Source organism: Schistocerca nitens, chromosome 5, assembly GCF_023898315.1.
Source record: "Schistocerca nitens isolate TAMUIC-IGC-003100 chromosome 5, iqSchNite1.1, whole genome shotgun sequence".
Lineage (NCBI taxonomy): Eukaryota > Metazoa > Arthropoda > Insecta > Orthoptera > Acrididae > Schistocerca > Schistocerca nitens.
In genome coordinates this window covers 587,174,588-587,198,857 of record NC_064618.1, presented here as the reverse complement: position 1 = coordinate 587,198,857, position 24,270 = coordinate 587,174,588, and the positions used below count along the sequence as shown (strand labels likewise).

Below are 24,270 nucleotides of genomic sequence, written 5' to 3'. Positions count from 1 at the left end.
CCATGTTTCACTTCCATACATGGCTACACTCCATACAAATACTTTCAGAAACGATTTCCTGACACTTAAATCTATACTCAATGTTAACAAATTTCTCTTCTCCAGAAACGCTTTCCTTGCCATTGACAGTCTACATTTTATATCCTCTCTACTTCGACCATCATCAGTTATTTTGCTCCCCAAATAGCAAAACTCCTCGACTACTTTAAGTGTCTCATTTCCTAATCTAATTCCCTCAGCATCACCCGACTTAATTCGACTACATCCCATTATCCTCGTTTTGCTTTTGTTGATGTTCATCTTATATCCTCGTTTCAAGACACTGTCCATTCCGTTCAACTGCTCTTCCAAGTTCTTTGCTGTCTCTGACAGAATTATAATGTCATCGGCGAACCTCAAACTTTTTATTTCTTCTCCATGGATTTTAATACCTACTCCAAATTTTTTCTTTTGTTTCCTTTACTGCTTGCTCAGTATACAGATTGAACAACATCGGGGAGAGGCTACAACCCTGTCTCACTCCCTTCCCAACCACTGCTTCCCTTTCATGACCCTCGACTCTTATAACTGCCATCTGGTTTCTGTACAAATTGTAAGTAGTCTTTCGCTCCCTGTATTTTACCCCTGCCACCTTTAGAATTTGAAAGAGAGTATTCCAGTCAAAATTGTCAAAAGCTTTCTCTTAGTCTACAAATGCTAGAAACGTAGGTTTGGCTTTCCTTAATCTTTCTTCTAAGATAAGTCGTAAGGTCAGTATTGCCTCATGTGTTCCAACATTTCTACAGAATCCAAACTGATCTTCCCTGAGGTCGGCTTCTACCAGTTTTTCCATTCGTCTGTACATAATTCGCGTTAATATTTTGCAGCTGTGACTTATTAAACTGATAGTTCGGTAATTTTCACATCTGTCAGCACCTGCTTTCTTTCGGATTGGAATTATTATATTCTTCTTGAAGTCTGAGGGTATTTCGTCTGTCTCGTACATCTTGTTCACCAGATGGTAGAGTTTTGTAGGACTGGGTCTCCCAAGGCCGTCAGTAGTTCTAATGGAATGTTGTCTACTCCTTGTTTCGACTCATGTCTTTCAGTGCTCTGTCAGACTCTTCACGCAGTATCGTATCTCCCATTTCATCTTCATCTACATCCTCTTCCATTTCCATAATATTGTCCTCAAGTACATCGCCCTTGTATAGACCCTCTATATACTCCTTCCACCTTTCTGCTTTCCCCTCTTTGCTTAGAACTGGGTTGCCATCTGAGCTCTTGATATTCATACAAGTGGCTCTCTTTTCTCCAAAGGTCTCTTTAATTTTCCTGTAGGCTGTATCTATCTTACCCCTAGTGAGATAAGCCTCTACATCCTTACATTTGCCCTCTAGCCATGTGCCCTCTAGCGATGCCTGCTTAGCTATTTTGCACTTCCTGTCGATCTCATTTTTACAGATTTGTTAAGGCTTGCATGGCCACTTGTTGACAAACTGCCTATTGGTTTCTGTCTCGGGTTCTTCGCCCGACGTTCATCTAATGATTTTTCTGACGTTTCGCCAGCACGAGTGGCTGGCATTGTCAAAGCTTCACCCTCCATTGCTGGTGGTGAACTGGAGCCGAGCTCGCGGCCGCAGACTATATGTACCTGGTCGGTCTCATTCAGTGTGTGCTCTGCAGGTGGAGAAATTGGCCGTGGCAGAGCACGCACTGAATGAGACCGATCACGTAATAAAATTCGCCGACACGGAAGTTCTGGCTGTAGAGAAGCACTATCACACGCACTTGTTTAGAGAAGCTGTAGAAATACAAAAACACACGAACAGTTTCAACAAGAAAGAGGAAAGCCTTAAGGTAAACGGATCCTGGCATCCCGTACTGCAGCGAACGACCGTCGCAGGTAGCAAGAGGAGAACCGCACCGGAAATGACCGCGGAGAAGCCCTCGGACGTTGGCGCGCCAGGTACATATAGTCTGCGGCCGCGAGCTCGGCTGCAGTTCACCACCGGCAATGGAGGGTGAAGCTTTGACAATGCCAGCCACTCGTGCTGGCGAAACATCGGAAAAATCATTAGATGAACGTCGGCCGAAGAACCCGAGACAGAAGCCAATAGGCAGTTTGTCGATCTCATTTTTGATACATTTGTATTCCTTTTTGCCTGCTTCATTTACTGTATTTTTATATTTTCTCCTTTCATCAATTAAATTCAATATTTCTTCTGTTACCCAAGGATTTCTACTAGCCCTCGTCTTTTTACCTACTTGATCCTCTGCTGCCTTCACTACTTCATCCCCCAGAGCTACCCATTCGTCTTCTACTGTACTTGTTTCCCCCATTCCTGTCAATTGTTCCCTTATGCTGTCCGTGAAACTCTGTACAACCTCTGGTTTAGTCAGTTTATCCAGGTCCCATCTCCTTAAATTCCCACCTTTTTGCAATTTCTTCAGTTTTAATCTACAATTCATAACCAATAGATTGTGGTCAGAGTCCACATCTGCCCCTGAAAGTGGCCTACAATTTAAAACCTGGTTCCTAAATCTCTGTCTTACCATTATATAATCTATCTGATACCTTTTAGTCCCCCCATGGACCTTGCCGTTGGTGGGGAGGCTTGCGTGCCTCAGCGATACAGATAGCCGTACCGTAGGTATAACCACAACGGAGGGGTATCTGTTGAGAGGCCAGACAAACGTGTGGTTCCTGAAGAGGGGCAGCAGCCTTTTCAGTAGTTGCAAGGGCAACAGTCTGGATGATTGACTGATCTGGCCTTGTAACAATAACCAAAACGGCCTTGCTGTGCTGGTACTGCGAACGGCTGAAAGCAAGGGGAAACTACGGCCGTAATTTTTCCCGGGGGCATGCAGCTTTACTGTATGATTAAATGATGATGGCGTCATCTTGGGTAAAATATTCCGGAGGTAAAATGGTCCCCCATTCGGATCTCCGGGCGGGGACTACTCAAGAGGATGTCGTTATCAGGAGAAAGAATATCAGGTCCCTTAATCGGGCAGGTAGGTTAGAAAATTTGAAAAGGGAAATGGATAGGTTAAAGTTAGATATAGTGGGAATTAGTGAAGTTCGGTGGCAGGAGGAACAAGTCTTCTGGTCAGGTGACTACAGGGTTATAAACACAAAGTCAAATAGGGGTAATGCAGGAGTAGGTTTATTAATGAATAGGAAAATAGGAACGCGGGTAAGCTACTACAAACAGCTTAGTGAACGCATTATTGTGGCCAAGATAGATACGAAGCCCACACCTACTACAGTAGTACAAGTTTATATGCCAACTAGCTCTGCAGATGACGAAGAAATTGAAGAAATGTATGATGAAATAAAAGAAATTATTCAGATAGTGAAGGGAGACGAAAATTTAATAGTCATGGGTGACTGGAATTCGAGTGTAGGAAAAGGGAGAGAAGGAAACGTAGTAGGTGAATATGGATTGGGGCTAAGAAATGAAAGAGGAAGCCGCCTGGTAGAATTTTGCACAGAGCACAACTTAATCATAGCTAACACTTGGTTTAAGAATCATGATAGAAGGTTGTATACATGGAAGAACCCTGGAGATACTAAAAGGTATCAGATAGATTATATAATGGTAAGACAGAGATTTAGGAACCAGGTTTTAAATTGTAAGAATTTCCAGGGGCACATGTGAACTCTGACCACAATCTATTGGTTATGACCTGTAGATTAAAACTGAAGAAACTGCAAAAAGGTGGGAATTTAAGGAGATGGGACCTGGATAAACTGACTAAACCAGAGGTTGTACAGAGTTTCAGGGAGAGCATAAGGGAACAATTGACAGGAATGGGGGAAAGAAATACAGTAGAAGAAGAATGGGTAGCTTTGAGGGATGAAGTAGTGAAGGCAGCAGAGGATCAAGTAGGTAAAAAGACGAGGGCTAGTAGAAATCCTTGGGTAACAGAAGAAATATTGAATTTAATTGATGAAAGGAGAAAATATAAAAATGCAGTAAATGAAGCAGGCAAAAAGGAATACAAACGTCTCAAAAATGAGATCGACAGGAAGTGCAAAATGGCTAAGCAGGGATGGCTAGAGGACAAATGTAAGGATGTACAGTCTTATCTCACTAGGGGTAAGATAGATACTGCCTACAGGAAAATTAAAGAGACCTTTGGAGATAAGAGAACCACTTGTATGAACATCAAGAGCTCAGATGGAAACCCAGTTTTAGCAAAGAAGGGAAAGTAGAAAGGTGGAAGGAGTATACAGAGGGTCTATACATGGGCGATGCACTTGAGGACAATATTATGGAAATGGAAGAGGATGTAGATGAAGATGAAATGGGAGATACGATACTGCGTGAAGAGTTTGACAGAGCACTGAAAGACCTGAGTCGAAACAAGGCCCCCGGAGTAGACAACATTCCATTGGAACTACTGACGGCCTTGGGAGAGCCAGTCCTGACAAAACTCTACCATCTGGTGAGCAAGATGTATGAAACAGGCGAAATACCCTCAGACATCAAAAAGAATATAATAATTCCAATCCCAAAGAAAGCAGGTGTTGACAGATGTGAGAATTACCGAACAATCAGTTTAATAAGCCACAGCAGCAAAATACTAACACGAATTCTTTACAGACGAATGGAAAAACTATTAGAAGCCGACCTCGGGGAAGATCAGTTTGGATTCCTTAGAAATACTGGAACACGTGAGGCAATACTGACCTTACGACTTATCTTAGAAGAAAGATTAAGGAAAGGGAAACCTACGTTTCTAGCATTTGTAGATTTAGAGAAAGCTTTTGACAATGTTGACTGGAATACTCTCTTTCAAATTCTAAAGGTGGCAGGGGTAAAATACAGGGAGCGAAAGGCTATTTACAATTTGTACAGAAACCAGATGGTAGTTATAAGAGTCGAGGGACATGAAAGGGAAGCAGTGGTTGGGAAGGGAGTAAGACAGGGTTGTAGCCTCTCCCCGATGTTATTCAATCTGTATATTGAGCAAGCAGTAAAGGAAACAAAAGAAAAATTCGGAATAGGTATTAAAATCCAGGAAGAAGAAATAAAAACCTAAGGGTTCGCCGATGACATTGTAATTCTGTCCGAGACAGCAAAGGACTTGGAAGAGCAGTTGAACGGAATGTATGGTGTCTTGAAGGGAGGATATAAGATGAACATCAACAAAAGCAAAACGAGGATAATGGAATGTAGTCGAATTAAGTCGGGTGATGTTGAGGGTATTAGATTAGGAAATGAGACACTTAAAGTAGTAAAGGAGTTTTGCTATTTGGGGAGCAAAATAACTGATGATGGTAGAAGTAGAGAGGATATAAAATGTAGACTGTCAATGGCAAGGAAAGCGTTTCTGAAGAAGAGAAATTTGCTAACATCGAATATAGATTTAAGTGTCAGGAAGTCATTTCTGAAAGTATTTGTATGGAGTGTAGCCATGTATGGAAGTGAAACATGGACGGTAAATAGTTTGGACAAGAAGAGAATAGAAGCTTTTGAAATGTGGTGCTACAGAAGAATGCTGAAAATTAGATGGGTAGATCACATAACTAATGAGGAGGTACTGAATAGGATTGGGGAGAAGAGGAGTTTGTGGCACAACTTGACCAGAAGAAGGGATCGGTTGGTAGGACATGTTCTGAGGCATCAAGGGATCACCAATTTAGTATTGGAGGGTAAAAATCGTAGGGGGAGACCAAGAGATGAATACACTAAGCAGATTCAGAAGGATGTAGGTTGCAGTTGGTACTGGGAGATGAAGAAGCTTGCACAGGATAGAGTAGCATGGAGAGCTGCATCAAACCAGTCTCAGGACTGAAGACCACAACAACAACAACAACCTTCTAGTATCTCCAGGATTCTTCCATATATACAACCTTCTTTTATGATTCTTGAACCAAGTGTTAGCTATGATTAAGTTATGATCTGTGCAAAATTCTACCAGACGGCTTCCTCTTTCATTTCTTAGCCCCAATCCATATTCACCTACTACGTTTCCTTCTCTCCATTTTCCTACTGTCGAATTCCAGTCACCCATGACTATTAAATGTTCGTCTCCCTTCACTACCTGAATAATCTCTTTTATCTCATCATACATTTCTTCAATTTCTTCGTCATCTGCAGAGCTAGTTGGCATATAAACTTGTACTACTGTAGTAGGCATGGGCTTCGTGTCTATCTTGGCCACTATAATATGTTCACTATGCTGTTTGTAGTAGCTTACCCGTACTCCTATTTTTTTATTCATTATTAAACCTACTCCTGCATTACCCCTATTTGATTTTGTATTTATAATCCTGTATTCACCTGACCAGAAGTCTTGTTCATCCTGCCACCGAACTTCACTAATTCCCACTATATCTAACTTTAACCTATCCATTTCCCTTTTCAAATTTTCTAACCTACCTGCTCGATTAAGGGATCTGACATTCCACACTCCGATCCGTAGAATGCCAGTTTTCTTTCTCCTGATAACGATGTCCTCTTGAGTAGTCCCCGCCCGGAGATCCGAATGGGGGACTATTTTACCTCCGGAACATTTTACCCAAGAGGACGCCATCATCATTTAACCATACAGTAAAGCTGCATGCCCTGGGGGAAAATTACGGCTATAGTTTCCCCTTGCTTTCAGCCGTTCGCAGTACCACAACAGCAAGGCTGTTTTGGTTAGTGTTACAAGGCCAGATCAGTCAGTCATCCAAACTGTTGCCCCTGCAACTATTGAAAAGGCTGCTGCCCCTCTTCAGGAACCACACGTTTGTCTGGCCTCTCAACAGATACCTCTTTGTTGTGGTTGCACCTATGGTACGGCTATCTGTATCGTTGAGGCATGCAAGCCTCCCCACCAACGGCAAGGTTCATGGTTATTCATAACCTAGATCAGATACATGTGTGTATGTGACCTCATCCACTGGTGCTGTCTGGTATCAATCCACAATGTCCATGTTCTGCAGTTGTGGATAGGCACCAATTTCTGGGTCACACAAAGTGATGGTGCACTGCACTGTGGTGCATGGACTGGATGGCTGCATGGTGGTTCAACACTGCTGCTGCACTGAGTGCTGACACAGCAGCAGGCGTTCAAGGCCCCTGCAGCTCGGCTGATGCTGGCTGCATCTTCTGTGCAGTGCTGGACAGCTACGTGAAGGTAGCTGTCCGAAACTCTGGACCTCAGCATGTAATAAGTGGCGAGCTGACAATGACAAAGGCTGTCCAGCACATGATTGAGGAGGTAGGAGGGAATAGGGGGTGGGAGGTGGGGAGGGGAGATGCAAGAAACACAGAGGCATCTGGTTATGATTGCCGTCTCAAACCTGACCGGAGGCTCAATTGGTGCCTGTAAACAATGCCCCAGTGACCATTTGTTTGGCTGTCTGGTGGCGAAGGCTTGCATTGTTGCTGTCAGCTCCACATCTTTTTGACACTAATTGGAGTCCCATGTCTCAGATTTCCTTGATGTCATGGTACGTTGTCAACTCTCTGAAACTCATCTTCTTGAATTGGAGGTCTGGAGATTGTTAGGTGTATTCAAACATTGTTTACTTCTGCTGCAGAATTCCTGAGGTTTTACCTTTGGCTGATTCATATTCTTATTTGGATTTTGCTTACTGTAAAATCTTTTAATTTAAGACTTATTTTAAAGACCTTCATTTATTCATTCAAACCACACTGAACAGCACTTCTAATGTTTCACACTTCTCTTAACAATAATTCACATCTAGAAAGACATTCAATTACTTACATAAGATTATAATAATGTTAACAACTTTAAGTACGAAACTTTCTGGCAGATTAAAACTGTGTGCTGGAACAAGACTCAAATTCAGGACCTTTGCCTTTTTCAGGCAAGTTCTCTACCAACTGAGCTACCCAAGCACAATTCACCACCTGTCCTCAAAAATTTTACTTCCAACAGTACCTCACAACCTACCCTCCAAATTTCACAGAAGTTCTCCTGCGAAACTTGCACAAACTGGAAGAAAGGATACTGTGGAGTCATGGCTTAGCCACAGCCTGTGTTCCATACTACGAGTAAGATTCTGCTCCCTATGCAAGGTTCCACTGTAATACGTTATTTATAGTATACACAATAGTATTTTATAAGTATGTGGTTTTTGATATCATCATAATGTGCCTTGACTTATATGTATAGCTTTTTAGCACATTCCTAAGACAATATTTTACTTTTACAATACAGTTAGTGATTTAGATTTGCATGAATATGCAATCAGCATAAGGAATGTTTATGAAAATATGCAGTTATCAGTGGCAATTGCTTGCTGTACATGCAACGATTATTGTTTATTATATATCACAGACTATTTATAGTGTGACTCCTAATTTGTATTACTGTATCTCTGTTAGCAGAACAAAGAAACGTGCTCTACATGAAAGAATACTTCTGAATTTTTTGACAAATTTTTTGTTTTACTGATCAGTCTATTCATTTAAAATAATGTGAAGATATTTCATTCTATATGTGAAAATTTCTGTTTTCTCCAATATATTTGGTAAGCTGCCTTTTTCAGCAACATTTAGGACTGATAGGCATTATATCACATCACTAGTCATATGGTTTTGTTCTTTTAAGTGTCTACTAAATGAAGATATGTTGATGCCAGGCAGGTTCAGACGTTCTTTAAATCTTGTTTCAAAACTTTGTACAGTTAGGCCTAAGTTAATTTTCTCAAAAATATCGTACTTTGACTTCTAATCAACTGAATGTGGAAAATTTACAGGACTGTCCTATGTTACGACAAATTTGTGATTGGAATGTGTTGTGTGCCTATTTTTGGCTTGGTCTTCTAAGTGCAAGTCTGATTTTATCTGAAATTTTTTCACAATATGGTATTATAGTGAATCATTTATTTTTCCTATAATTTGTCCTTATTAATGTAATTTTGTCTTTTTATTTTATTTTTACCTGTGTGTCTTTTTCTGATTTAATGTTTTCTTTAATCAGTGGATATTTTATTAATCTTTCTATGCAGGTTTTAAAATATGCTTATTTGTGTGCTTTTGGATGACTATAATAACAAATTATAATCTTTGTATGTGCAGTAATTGTCACTGACTACGACTGTGGGTGTGTGTGTTTGGGGGGGGGGGTTGGTTTTATTGACAATTACAAGTGTATTAGTAACAATTAGCAACTATTATGTAATTGAATTACTGTACAGTTATTATGAAGTATTGTCTTTGGCATATGCTAAAAAGCAATAAATACATGGCAAGTGACATGATAATGGTCACACATTCCCATAAAACATACACACTCATAAAACACTACTGCATAAACAATAAATAACTTATTATAAGTAATATGTATCTTTTGTAATACTGCTACCACTGATGATGAGTGAATGCCCAAAACTGGTATGGTAAAATAAACTACTGTCTAAAAGCAGCTTATGTCAACCACATAATTATTAATATGACGTATTTTCAATTTCTACAAGCTGCAGAGATACATGTAAAAAAATCTGAAGCAGATATAACATCCATTGTTCTGTACGGACCTTCAAAATGGGGCTGTAGCTAAAAACTTGTTGGAAATAAGATGGGGTATTATTCACAATATACACCCTAACCTGTAAGTTAAAGTCACAGAGAGCCCATGACATAATCTATTAACAATGTAACACATCAAAGTAAGCAAAAATAACTTACCTCCAAGATCTGAGGAGGGGCTTTATCAACAACATCAGGTACAACTTGGTGCTCATCCATACTTTTAAGTTTATGATCCAAGCATTTGGCAAACTGGAGCATTAAAGAGAATTGCACAATGAAATATATACCAGTCATACAAAAGTGGTGAGTGGAGTGGAGAAATGAGAAGGAAGGAAAATTAAGGTATACTGCCCACCACCAACAAGATCATTACTGACTGAGAACAAACTCAGGCCAGAAAATCAAAATGCATGAAATCAGATGCAACTTTATCAAATTAACTACACTAGCTCAGAGGGGAAAGTGCACGTGATGAAGGGTGCATCAACAGAGGCCATGTCAGGGGAAAAGTGAGACCAGGTAAGTATGGGGGAAGGGGAAAGAGCCAAAAGAAGTGAAGATGGAATGGACTTTGAGCACAAGAAATTGTATGATGCACAAGAGTGATAAATTGTTTGAACAGATGAGGCCCAGGGGGCTTGAATTGACTGGGTTGGGGGTGCTGGGGAATGGTAAGTAGACAGGTTGGAAGGATGGTAAGTACAAAGGTTGAAGGGAATATGGGACAAAGGGTAGCAGGAATGGTTGGTACACAGGTTGGAGGAATGATTGGTGAAGATGCAAGCTGAATTGTTGGTGGGTGGGCAGGCTGGAGGGAGAAACAAGACTTTTGATCAGGTAAGTACACGATTTTCAATACATCAAATAAGGGTACTGATACAGCAGGAGTAGGTCTAATCAAACAAGAAACAGTAATGGCCATGAACTATTATGAACAACATGGGGAAAGCGTCATCAAAGTCAAGACAAGACTATAAGACCACAATAGATTTAAGGTCTACTAGCTTTGTTTATGAAGTAGAGACTGAAAAATTGTTGGTAACATGAAAGAAATTTACACAATGATGAATTCTTCAATCAAATTTTAAACTTTATAACATTCTGAGGAACTTAAGTTGAAACAACCAGAGGTTACTGAAAGGTTTTGAAGGGAGCATTAGGCAATGACTAAATCAAATGGATAAAAATATACATAGATCATACATAAAATAGTGGAGGAACAGAGGGACATGTAGCCATAGATAACCCCAGTAAAAAGCCTTGGATGCCTCAAGAGCTGCTGAGTTTATTTTATTTATTTAATCCAATTTGATTGAGGCAGGCCCTTTCTTACACCAGACCAGGATTTCAAACATACAATACATTTTTTTACATCAGACGTGTGTGCAAGTTGCATTTGTGTGTGTGCGTGTGTGTGTGTGTGTGTGTGTGTGTGTGCGCGCGCATGTGTCTATTGCTGACAAAGGCCTTAATGGCCGAAGGCTATAATTGTGTGAATCTTTTTGTTGTGCCTTTCGTGACTCAGCATCTCTGCTATATGGTGAGTAGCAACTTTCCTTCTCTAATATTTTTTTACATCACAGTTACCTAAGAAATAACAATTTTAATATGACAAGCAGTATTAAAATGATTGTAGTATCTATAGTGACAATGAGAATAAATAATACTGACTATGAACTATTAAAGTTAATACTGGCAGTACTTCTGCTGCTGCTGCTGCCACTAATAGTGATAATAGTAGCATTAGTAATAATAATAATAATAATAATGACAAGAATAACAGCGTTGATAGTGGCCGACATAAAAAGAATTTATAGGCTTACAAAAAAGATGTTTCCTGATATAGTGAGTTCTGGGGTAAGGAAACTTAAGGAGTACCAGCTAAGAATATTGGGAAATGAGGAAGATCTGGCTGGAAAGAAGGATGTACAAGGGTAATGAGAATGTACAGGGACAATGGTAATCATTATTATTGATTAAGTAGATCTGTCATCGGTTGTTTTTTGAAGCTGGAGATCTAATTCAGTTCACTAATATAATGCAGGAGGGTAGTCCAGAACAGGGTTCCTGCTACTGAGGAGGAGTTCAAAAAAGTGGCTGAATGATGGAGTGGGGCAGAAAGGATTTTGCTCTGATGGGAATTGGTGTTTCTGCCATTTTATTCATACAAGAACATTAAGGTCAAGGAGAGGTATGAGGTACAGTGTACATTGATAAGACAGTAGACAAGACAGGGGGAATGGAAATCTCTGCACTTGTCTGACATAGCATATGATGGTGAAATGTGATCAGGATTTGACTGACACAAGCATTCCATCATAACCAGTTCCAGGTGCCTTGAACTTTACTGAGAAATACCTTGCAGAAGAACATCACTGTAGCCAATAACTGGAAATATAAGTGTTTGTATTAATTTATGAAAGAAAAATAAATTCACTGGACATAATAACAGTTATCCTCTTAAAAGAGCAAACTATTCATTTTGTAGCAGTGTAAATGGTACAGAACTAGTACCAAGCAATCACGTGATGCTCCATCTCTAACAAAAATCATGACAGTGAAATGGTGTGACATGCACGTAATCAATGCAGTAAGATGGGTCAATCTGGAGATGTAGCAGAATGACAGAAAGGAGCTACAGGTTTGGATGTGCCCATGACCAAACTGTGAATCAAGTTTCCTGATTTTTTGGTGTTGCCCATTGCATCTAGGCATACCACTCATGGCCATGTAACTCAGCATAATATTTGGTCACATAAAGAACCAAAACAACTGCAATAGAATACCAGTTCATGTCTTGTCAATGACAATTGGTTTCAAAGACAACAGGAAATGCTGCTGTAAATGTGTGTGCCTCCATCTCATCCAGTTTCTGAGTGCACATTGTGAAGGAAACTGTATGCAATGGATATCTGGAGTTTAGTACCTCATGGAAGGCCACTGTTCACAGAAGCACATCAAGCTGCAAGTCTGCAGTAGGCAAAACAACACAGAAACTGGGCAGTAGCTGACTATAAGCACGTAGTGTATGTTGCCTCTTTTCAAGACACCTAGTGCTCTGAAAGCTCAGTGAGTCATTTAATCCACAGTGTGTGGAGAGTGCAGTTCAGGTCGGAGGTGGTTCTGTGATGTTTTGTGAATAAATGGCTTCGACCAACTCATTCAGGTTACTGTGAACATGTTCTTACTGCATTCAATTTCATAGAGAGCCTTAGCGTGGAGCGACTTAAACATGATGACGGTCATGTGTGAAGGACGTCGGCTGAGACACTGCAGGGCCCTTTGCTGATCCTGAATAGCTGTTGCAATGTCCTTTTTACCACCATAGCCCTGGTTGGTGGCACAGTGCCAGGAAACGGGACAGCTGTTCCAGTGACACGGGTAATCGTGTGAGAGACATCCCAAACAACCTCATCAATGCAATCTGACAAAGAGGGGTAAAGGTGATGGCAGAGGTATAAACTGCCAGTTGGCTCTTTGAATAGCCTACACTGTAAGTGGTCCATCAGCCAGTGACAAGGAAGTGGCAGGATTACTAGAAAGTGGTCACTGATACTTAGTGGTCATTGCATGATGATGCATGGGCTTGGGGTAAGAGGTCTTAAGACTGATAGCCAAAAATGTGCCATGGGCAGCACAAAAGTGGGTATAGTACCATCATTGTGGAGACCTGGATCAAGATTGGAAAAAAGCTGGACTATCAGAAGGACACTACCAGACAAAGTAGTAGTTCCCCACAGGAAGCAGTGTGCAATGAAATCACAAAGTAGGAGAAAAAGAGGGTAGAGCTGTCAGATTAAGGTGGTCATCACAATATAAATAAATGCCCTGCCTGAAGGCAAATAAACATTATAAATGGTGGTTGGTAGTGTTATATGCACTAGCACTGCTATTGCTTTCAAAGTGGTATGGAGGGCAATCCACTCACTGACAACACAGAATGCACAGCAACCTTGAAGAGTTGGGCAATGGCCATCGGCAAATCATGTTTTTTTGGAGAGCAACAGAGGCACAGAACAAGAGGATATTACTTTTTGTAGTTCTGAAGGTGACAGTAATATCCACTGCACTTCAATTTGTGGGTGTTCTGGTTGGATGTGAAGGGACCAGGAAAACAAGTCATGTCTGTGTCTAGTGGGGGTGGAAGAACATTAACAAACATTGGTTCAGAGTCCGGCAGTGTGGAGAGTCTTGCACCTCCAGGGCCATCAGAGTAGCTTTCTCTCGAGATGTCTTCATTTTTCTTTCTCAACTTCTGGCAGTTGAGAAACTTGTTAGAGCTTATCCGCTATGGCTGTAGGAATGGAAGAAGAGTGGGCACCCTGGGACCCATGGTCCGTGGCTTCTTCAACCACTGGATGGTGTCTGGTTGATGATCCATGGATTTCTGAGGAGAAGGTTCCCAAAAGGGACCACTGTCACTGGTAGATGCCAGAGGTCAGTGCTGCTTTTCCAGTTGGGTGTGGGGATTAGCCCCCCCATGAACCATGGACCTTGCCGTTGGTGGGGAGGCTTGCGTGCCTCAGCGATACAGATAGCCGAACCGTAGGTACAACCACAACGGAGGGGTATCTGTTGAGAGGCCAGACAAACGTGTGGTTCCTGAAGAGGGGCAGCAGCCTTTTCAGTAGTTGCAGGGGCAACAGTCTGGATGATTGACTGATCTGGCCTTGTAACAATAACCAAAACGGCCTTGCTGTGCTGGTACTGCGAACGGCTGAAAGCAAGGGGAAACTACGGCCGTAATTTTTCCCGAGGGCATGCAGCTTTACTGTATGATTAAATGATGATGGCGTCCTCTTGGGTAAAATATTCCGGAGGTAAAATAGTCCCCCATTCGGATCTCCGGGCGGGGACTACTCAAGAGGATGTCGTTATCAGGAGAAAGAAACCTGGCGTTCTACGGATCGGAGCGTGGAATGTCAGATCCCTTAATCGGGCAGGTAGGTTAGAAAATTTGAAAAGGGAAATGGATAGGTTAAAGTTAGATATAGTGGGAATTAGTGAAGTTCGGTGGCAGGAGGAACAAGACTTCTGGTCAGGTGACTACAGGGTTATAAACACAAAGTCAAATAGGGGTAATGCAGGAGTAGGCTTAATAATGAATAGGAAAATAGGGACGCGGGTAAGCTACTACAAACAGCATAGTGAACGCATTATTGTGGCCAAGATAGATACGAAGCCCACGCCTACTACAGTAGTACAAGTTTATATGCCAACTAGCTCTGCAGATGACGAAGAAATTGAAGAAATGTATGATGAAATAAAAGAAATTATTCAGATAGTGAAGGGAGACGAAAATTTAATAGTCATGGGTGACTGGAATTCGAGTGTAGGAAAAGGAAGAGAAGGAAACGTAGTAGGTGAATATGGATTGGGGCTAAGAAATGAAAGAGGAAGCCGCCTGGTAGAATTTTGCACAGAGCACAAATTAATCATAGCTAACACTTGGTTTAAGAATCATGAAAGAAGGTTGTATACATGGAAGAACCCTGGAGATACTAAAAGGTATCAGATAGATTATATAATGGTAAGACAGAGAGTTAGGAACCAGGTTTTAAATTGTAAGAATTTCCAGGGGCACATGTGAACTCTGACCACAATCTATTGGTTATGACCTGTAGATTAAAACTGAAGAAACTGCAAAAAGGTGGGAATTTAAGGAGATGGGACCTGGATAAACTGACTAAACCAGAGGTTGTAGAGGGTTTCAGGGAGAGCATAAGGGAACAATTGACAGGAATGGGGGAAAGAAATACAGTAGAAGAAGAATGGGTAGTTTTGAGGGATGTAGTAGTGAAGGCAGCAGAGGATCAAGTAGGTAAAAAGACGAGGGCTAGTAGAAATCCTTGGGTAACTGAAGAAATATTGAATTTAATTGATGAAAGGAGAAAATATAAAAATGCAGTAAATGAAGCAGGCAAAAAGGAATACAAACGTCTCAAAAATGAGATCGACAGGAAGTGCAAAATGGCTAAGCAGGGATGGCTAGAGCACAAATGTAAGGATGTAGAGGCTTATCTCACTAGGGGTAAGATAGATACTGCCTACAGGAAAATTAAAGAGACCTTTGGAGATAAGGGAACCACTTGTATGAACATCAAGAGCTCAGATGGAAACCCAGTTCTAAGCAAAGAAGGGAAAGCAGAAAGGTGGAAGGAGTATATAGAGGGTCTATACAAGGGCGATGTACTTGAGGACAATATTATGGAAATGGAAGAGGATGTAGATGAAGATGAAATGGGAGATACGATACTGCGTGAAGAGTTTGACAGAGCACTGAAAGACCTGAGTCGAAACAAGGCCCCCGGAGTAGACAACATTCCATTGGAACTACTGACGGCCTTGGGAGAGCCAGTCCTGACAAAACTCTACCATTTGGTGAGCAAGATGTATGAAACAGGCGAAATACCCTCAGACTTCAAGAAGAATATAATAATTCCAATCCCAAAGAAAGCAGGTGTTGACAGATGTGAGAATTACCGAACAATCAGTTTAATAAGCCACAGCTGCAAAATACTAACACGAATTCTTTACAGATGAATGGAAAAACTAGTAGAAGCCGACCTCGGGGAAGATCAGTTTGGATTCCGTAGAAATACTGGAACACGTGAGGCAATACTGACCTTACGACTTATCTTAGAAGGAAGATTAAGGAAAGGCAAACCTACATTTCTAGCATTTGTAGACTTAGAGAAAGCTTTTGACAATGTTGACTGGAATACTCTCTTTCAAATTCTGAAGGTGGCAGGGGTAAAATACAGGGAGCGAAAGGCTATTTACAATTTGTACAGAAACCAGATGGCAGTTATAAGAGTCGAGGGACATGAAAGGGAAGCAGTGGTTGGGAAGGGAGTAAGACAGGGTTGTAGCCTCTCCCCGATGTTATTCAATCTGTATATTGAGCAAGCAGTAAAGGAAACAAAAGAAAAATTCGGAATAGGTATTAAAATCCAGGAAGAAGAAATAAAAACCTAAGGGTTCGCCGATGACATTGTAATTCTGTCCGAGACAGCAAAGGACTTGGAAGAGCAGTTGAACGGAATGTATGGTGTCTTGAAGGGAGGATATAAGATGAACATCAACAAAAGCAAAACGAGGATAATGGAATGTAGTCAAATTAAATCGGGTGATGCTGAGGGTATTAGATTAGGAAATGAGACACTTAAAGTAGTAAAGGAGTTTTGCTATTTGGGGAGCAAAATAACTGATGATGGTCGAAGTAGAGAGGATATAAAATGTAGACTGGCAATGGCAAGGAAAGCGTTTCTGAAGAAGAGAAATTTGTTAACATCGAGTATAGATTTAAATGTCAGGAAGTCATTTCTGAAAGTATTTGTATGGAGTGTAGCCATGTATGGAAGTGAAACATGGACGGTAAATACTTTGGACAAGAAGAGAATAGAAGCTTTCGAAATGTGGTGCTACAGAAGAATGCTGAAGATTAGATGGGTAGATCACATAACTAATGAGGAGGTACTGAATAGGATTGGGGAGAAGAGGAGTTTGTGGTACAACTTGACCAGAAGAAGGGATCGGTTGGTAGGACATGTTCTGAGGCATCAAGGGATCACCAATTTAGTATTGGAGGGCAGCGTGGAGGGTAAAAATCGTAGGGGGAGACCAAGAGATGAATACACTAAGCAGATTCAGAAGGATGTAGGTTGCAGTAGGTACTGGGAGATGAAGAAGCTTGCACAGGATAGAGTAGCATGGAGAGCTGCATCAAACCAGTCTCAGGACTGAAGACCACAACAACACAGTGGGGATTAGTTCCCAAACATGGTGCCACAGGAACCACAAAATGCGAAGGCCTTTCACCCTCATGGTCAACTTTATTGCAAGACTACCAGAGGTCAACATCAAGAAAGTAAATACACCAAGTACTGCTGACAAATTGGCCACAGTTGTGGTGAAAGTCTGTACCACTGGGACAGAAGACAAATGATCATACTGTTTCCAAACTTCAAAATATGAGAGGTGATCTGTGATTTTTGTTCCTCAGTTTCATGTTCCTTGATTAGGATAGAACACTTCAGGATCAGTGAGAGTGGTAGTTCCTGTAAGGGCTCCATAAATTGGGTTTTTCTGTACACAGGGATTGCAGATGCCTGAAGGGCTGACATTTAAAGCACCACATTGAGGAGGGGGTGGGGGTTGAGAAATATTGCTTCACATTGCAGCAGTAAACTATGATTTTGTCTTTCTCTGAAAGCAGATCCCCTCAAAAGTGAGGATGAGGGCAGTGGTGGTAACCCTTGTTGTCTGGCAAGCCTCAGTGCACACAACATATGAAGTGGATCCCTTATCTCTCCAACTGTATGCATAGCTCTTCATCCACCAGCAGCATTAGATCCCAGTGAAAAATTACTCCCTGTACCATATTTAGATTCTTAAGGGGTGTTAGGGTAACATGTATATTACCAAGTTGTTTACAAGTGAGTAATGTCCCGCAGTGGGTAGGATTTGCTGTCTTAATTAAGATAAAACCATTTTATAAATTACTTACAAGATGAGAATTTGCCAAATACATTCTCAGCGTTCCCTACAAGGAACACTGGCTTAGTAGAGAGAAAAGACCCTCCATCTGTTTCAGTACAAACCAGAAACTGAGGGAGTAAGTGTCTAGCCTTGTGGCCAATGACTGATAACTCTGGTCATTTCATGATGTCAGCACCAGCATGATTCCTATTCTGAACGAGTGCCCCCCCCACCCCCACCCTCTTTGCCCAAAGATGCCACCCAGTTGAAGCAAAAGTCACCTCTTGGCATTATGGGCAACACCAAGAGCCCCAGCGCCTCCAAACAAGCAGGCACCACTCTTCAGAATGCATGGGTAGGCAGCAGCTCAGGCATCAACACAGCATTCCTTGTGTGGTCAGGGCACTACCATTGCATAACCTGTTCATTTTACAATTAACTATGGCAGAACATGGAACTAAACTTTGTTTACTTACAGATGGGACTGAAGGCATCTGATAATACTCAACAGTACATGACTGAAGCATGTGGCTTGGGATTGTGCATTCATGTTATAGTCACAGTGCATTACTACTGCTGTGTATTCTTAGCATCTGCTGAAATGTTAATCATCATACAAACATGTATTATCAAAGAGTATACTCTGATGTAAATGTGTTGATGAATAACGCAGTTCAGTTCTGTTGAGAATAAAAACGGAAAGGTTTGCTAATACCATTAGAGAGACCTAAAGAGATAGCAGCAGCCGCAGTAGGAAAAAGTGTAAGGCCAGTACATAATACTGTGGACGATTTCAAGGATGCTAGATGGAGTCATCAGAAAATTGCTCTAGATGGAGTCGTCAGAAAATTGTTATACCAAGGAAGAAGAGATTGAGGAAGAAAATGAAGTGTCTCAATGACTTTTATAAGTGTTTAGCGAAGAGAAAGCTCTTAGAATATTACAACACTGAAAGAGAATTACCCATCCCTTGAAAGCATTGCAATTGGATGAAGGAAGATACAGGCATTAATTTCACTGGGAAACAAATCACTTTCTCGAAAATTTTGAAGGATATGGGGTTTTGCAATCAGTACATGTAAAAATAGAAAAACATCTCTGGTTGAGAGAGGAGAGTGTAGAACTGCATGCACACTTTCTTACAACAGCGAGATAAAATGAGAAAAGTGCAAAAAAAAACCATCATGTATACTAATGAAAGATGGATGCACATGTTACCGGCCAAACCCGATTGACCTAGTTTCACCTAGATAAAACTTTTTCATCCTGTTACCGATAGGATAAAACAGTTTAGCCTATGTCGAATCAGTTATCCCAGTTAGAATTTACATGCTTTAGGATAAACTGGTACATTCTAGTCTGAAATAATTTCACCTACTTTGTATCTTCTATAAGCTTTTCAAAGTAAACTGAATAAAGGAATAGAAATAAAATAGTCCTTATGATTCATTAAAGTTATTTATTAACTAATCAGTAATTTCACATCAATCATTAGATCAACTTACATATATCCATCCACTGAAATCATCTTATCTGCAGTTTGCTTATTTACTTATTTTTGCAAGGTTTACTTTGGTGGCTCTTAGAATTGCAGAGTACTTTGTTTTTCTTACAACTTTTGTTTGTTGTGCAGTTTTTCATGCAAATGCATTTCACGAAGCTTTGCCCTGATCCAACAGAATGTTTTTTGGCTGCAGTCCTTAAAGATATTTCAATATCTTAGTTAATATCTCCCACATCTAAAAACTTCTGAATGCAGACGTTGAAACCAGTTCTAAAAAAAATAAGAAAGACGTTAAAACAAATATTTTTTAATTTTTTATTACAAAAAATTATGGAAAATTTTAATAAAATTATTCCTGCAATAATGTTTTTGAAGTATGCCATATTTGGTGCCAACTTTGTAGAGGCCCTCATCAGTCTTTTGAAGTATTACTCCAATTATGTTTTGAAGGTCACCTCTGCCTTTATCTACATCTGGAATAGGTATGGTCACATTGTCTTCAATGTCAGCTGGTGGATGCGATTTGTCAGAGGAAGGTTTCATTCTTTTAGTTTGTTTTTTTAAATTTTCTGTTGCAATTTTTCTAGCATTTTGAATGCCGATTGTGTCAATTTTCACAATGTTATCATCATCACTGTCTTTGTACTGTTCAGTATTGCAGTCATCTTCGATTGCCTTCTTTAGGTCATCTTCATCCTGAATGTCATTTATGATTTCTTGAGACAATGAGGAAGTGGAAAGTCCTACTCTAGGTTCAATTCCGAATAATGCTTTGTAAGGCGATTGTTTTATGCCAGAGTGGTAAGCTCGATTTTTCATGAATTGGACATACTTTACTCCTTCCGACACTTCATCGAATTGTTGTCCTTTAACCAAGAACTTATCATATTTTCAATGTCTTGGTTGGCATGTTCAACAGAACCCTGACTTTGGCTGTGCCTTGGTCTTCCATGCACAATTTTCAGTTCTAACCACAACTTTGCGAGTTCACTTGTAACATTATTGACAAATTCTCTGCCATTATCAGATTGAAGAATGCATGGCACCCTGATTGTGTTTGGAAATCAATAAAATCGACTTGGCACCTGCTCTTGATTTCCGAATGGAGAATTGGCTTTGAAACTAGCCCACTTTTCTTTTTTGTCTTCTTTTGTTGACAAACATCACACATTGATAAATAGAGGCATATTATTTCCTTTATGATATTGGCATATTTTTTTGATGTCGGCTAATATCCTATCCCAACCACCATGACCCACAACTACATGAGCTGCATCAATCACATCATAAAGTTCATCAGCTGAAACAAAGTATTTTATATTCCCTTCACACCATGCAATGACTTTTTTCACATCATCAGTTTTCAAAACAGCGAATCTTTTCGGTTTTCTTTTTTGTGATGATGTTCTTTTTTCCAACTTTTCCACATCTTCTACTTGTTTAACCAAATCTGCATATTCATTTACTGATAACACATTATAATCAGAAGACTTTTTGTTTTCACTCTGCAATATTTCCTCCAGAAACTTTTCTCTCCACAGCTTTTGATTGGTTTCTCTACTACACGAAGGCTCCTCCATGAAGGCTCATCCATGATGAAACGCCTCACAATAATTATACTAGGATTATAATAAAATCTTTTAAACGCAACTTAACACGCACACTCATAGATGCAAAATACCATTCAAAACAGAGCACTGCAAGCGAAGGAGTTGAGAGGTGCAAGGTGTGAGCCAGAGATGATTCGGGGATTCCTCGTTCGTACAGGCAGTGACATGCATTCCGACTAGGCAAAATTAGTTCAGACTAGGACGTACCAGTTTATCCTAAAGCATGTAAATTCTAACTAGGCTAGACCAATTCGGCCTAGGCTAAACTATTTTATCCTATTGGTAACAGGATGAATGAGTTTGACCTAGGCGAAACTAGTGCATCCTAAAATCGGGTTTGGCCAGTAACACATAAATACTATAGTGTCAGTATATGTTGGCACAATTATGACATACCAGGTGTTCAGAAAAAATGAAAGATCTAGATAAAGAGCAGTAATGGTTCATGTGGGAGGAAAAATGGTGTCCACTGAGGGCACAGAATTCACCTACGATTAGAGATCTGCATCAGAAAATTATCAGAATGAAATGAACAGTGAACATTATATAAAATGGCTGCAAGAGCACCTAATACCAAATATACTAGCTGGAAGTATTTCAGTACTAGACAACGCACCCTACCACGGTGTTTGCAAAAATTAAGGGCCTAACACATGTACTCATGAAGTAGATATACGATCATGGATGACTAAGCATAAAATTCCACTCGGTGCAGATTGTACTCTAGGAAGTTGTGAAATATTACAAGCCCAAGCTAGATACAAGTACCGAAAGAACTTGGGAGAGGACTTAACAGTGTTATGCCTACCACCCTATAATTGTGATATAAACACCATCAAACTTAACTGTAATTTAATGAAAAAGAAAATTTCAGTAAAAAGTGTCAGCAGCATTACCCTCTTCCAACTTAAGCAAATGTCTACAGCTGCAATACAAAGCATTACAAAAGATGATTGGAAGAAGGCATGTGATAAAGTTAAAACTATTATGGACAAATACTGGCATAGAGACGCACTGATGCATGAAGCTATTGAGTGTAATTATTCAACTTGAATCAGTGACAGTGAAATTTCATTGCGTGGTTTTGAGGATATACCTGACAAAGCAGATTCAGACTTGACAGAGAGCTGCTTTGGGCATCAGCAACAGCTCTACTGAGTCAGCAGGTGTGGCAGAATTGCGCACAGAAAAGCTAGGCATTCAGCCATTACATATGGATTAAAGGTACTGTGCACACTTATTATGCAGCATCTCACCACATAATGCTTTACATATCTCAGTTACTAGATTATATACTGAAACTTCTATTGCACTTTCATTTCTTACACTTTCCTATAGAAGAACAAATTAAAAGCAAATGCCCCATTGTTTCCTACATGCACTGCATTGTTCGACCCTAAAAAAACAGTTTTATTTTCCTATTGTTCATTTCGATTGTTTCTCGATACAAAAAGGTTTTAACAGACTGCATGTATGTATTATTTGCAGCACATATACCATGTTCAGCAACAATGTTAAATTTTGATTGAGTGCAGTTATACCATTCGTGCGTGATTCAAAATGCTCAACAGCAGAACATGACAACAGGTCACAGCATGCTTACCTAACACAGCAATTGTAAGGGTGGTTCAAATGATCACAGTTGTGTTGGCTCACAGGAGTGTCTCATGCAAATGCTGCAAACTACCATGAGGTACACTGCAAAGGGTACTTTCCATTGTACCAGTTACTAGGGTTTCTTCCTGTTCCACTCACGTATCAAGCACAGAAGAATAATTGTTTGAATGCCTCTGTGCCTGCAGTAATTATTCTATTATTATCCTCATGATCCCCATACGAGCAATATATGTACAGCATTGTAGAATATTCCTACAGTCATCATTTAAAGCCAGTTCTTGAAACTTTGTTAATAGACTTTCTTGGCATACTTTACATCTATCTTCAAAATTCTTCCAGTTCATCTCCTTCAGTATCTCAGTAACACTCTCCTATGGATCAAACAAACCTTTGACGACTCTTGCTGCTCTTCTCTGTATACATTCAATGTCCCCTGTTGTCCTATTTGGTACTGCTCCCACACACTTGAGCAATACTCTAGAACCAGTTGCACAAGTGATTTGTAAGCAGTCTCTGCTGTAGACTGGTTGTACTTCCTCAGTAGTCTACCAATACACCAAAGTCTGCCACCAGTGTCACCCATAACTGAGCCTATGTGACCGTTCCATTTCATATCCCTGAAAAGTGTTGCATCCAGATATTTGTATGAATTGGCGGATTCCAACAGTGACTCACTGATATTATAGTCATAAGCTACTATGTATTTTCATTTTATGAAGTGCACAGTTTTACGTTTCTGAGTATTTAAAGCAAGTTGCCAATCTCTGCACCACTTTAAAATGTTATCAAGATCTGACTGAATATTTATGCAGCTTCTTTCAGACAGCACCTCATTACAGATAATTTCGTTGTCTGCAAAAAGTCTGAGGTTATCGTTAAAACTATCTGTAAGGTCATTAATGTATAACATGAACAGCAAGGGTCCCAACACACTTCCTTGGAGCATACCCCAAAGTTACTTCTACATATGACAATGACTCTCCATCTGAGATAACATGCTATGTCCTCCCTACCAGAAGTTCACAAATTTTAGTTGATATCCCATATGATCGTGCTTTTGACAATAAGTGTAGATGTGGTAACAAGTCAAATGCTTTTCGGAAATCAAGAAAAACTGCATCTATCTGACTGCCTTGATTCAAAGCTTTCAGTATGTCATGTGAGAAAAGTGCAAGTTGGGTTTCAAATAATCGATGTTTACAGAATCCACACTAGTTGGCACTAAGGAGGTCATTCTGTTCAACACACCTCACTATATTTGAGCTCAGCGATGCTAAGGATATTGGGCGGTTTTATGGATCACTTCTACTGTCCTGGTTGAAGATGTGTATGACCTGTGCTTTTTTCCAAGAACTTGGCATGGTTTTCTGTTTGACGGATCTATGACAGATTACTGTTAGAAGAGGGGCTAACTCATCTGAAAATTCAGGGATTCCATCGGGCTCTGGAGCTTTGTTCAATTTTAAAGATTTCAGCTGCTTTTCAGTACCACTGACTCCAATACTTCTACATCTACATTTATACTCCGCAAGCCAAGGATTAAATTGGGACAATTCTCCTGGGTTTTCCTTTGTAA

At 40.3% G+C, this 24,270-nt stretch overlaps 1 long non-coding RNA gene across 1 annotated transcript in view; it reads right to left on the bottom strand.

The window, feature by feature from the left end:
* Positions 1–9,636: 9,636 nt before the first annotated feature.
* Positions 9,637–24,270, bottom strand: part of LOC126259610 (uncharacterized) — a 68,943-nt gene continuing 54,309 nt past the window's right edge. The window contains exon 3 of the long non-coding RNA XR_007546539.1: positions 9,637–9,731. This is a non-coding gene — a long non-coding RNA (uncharacterized LOC126259610). The remainder of the gene's footprint in view (positions 9,732–24,270) is intronic.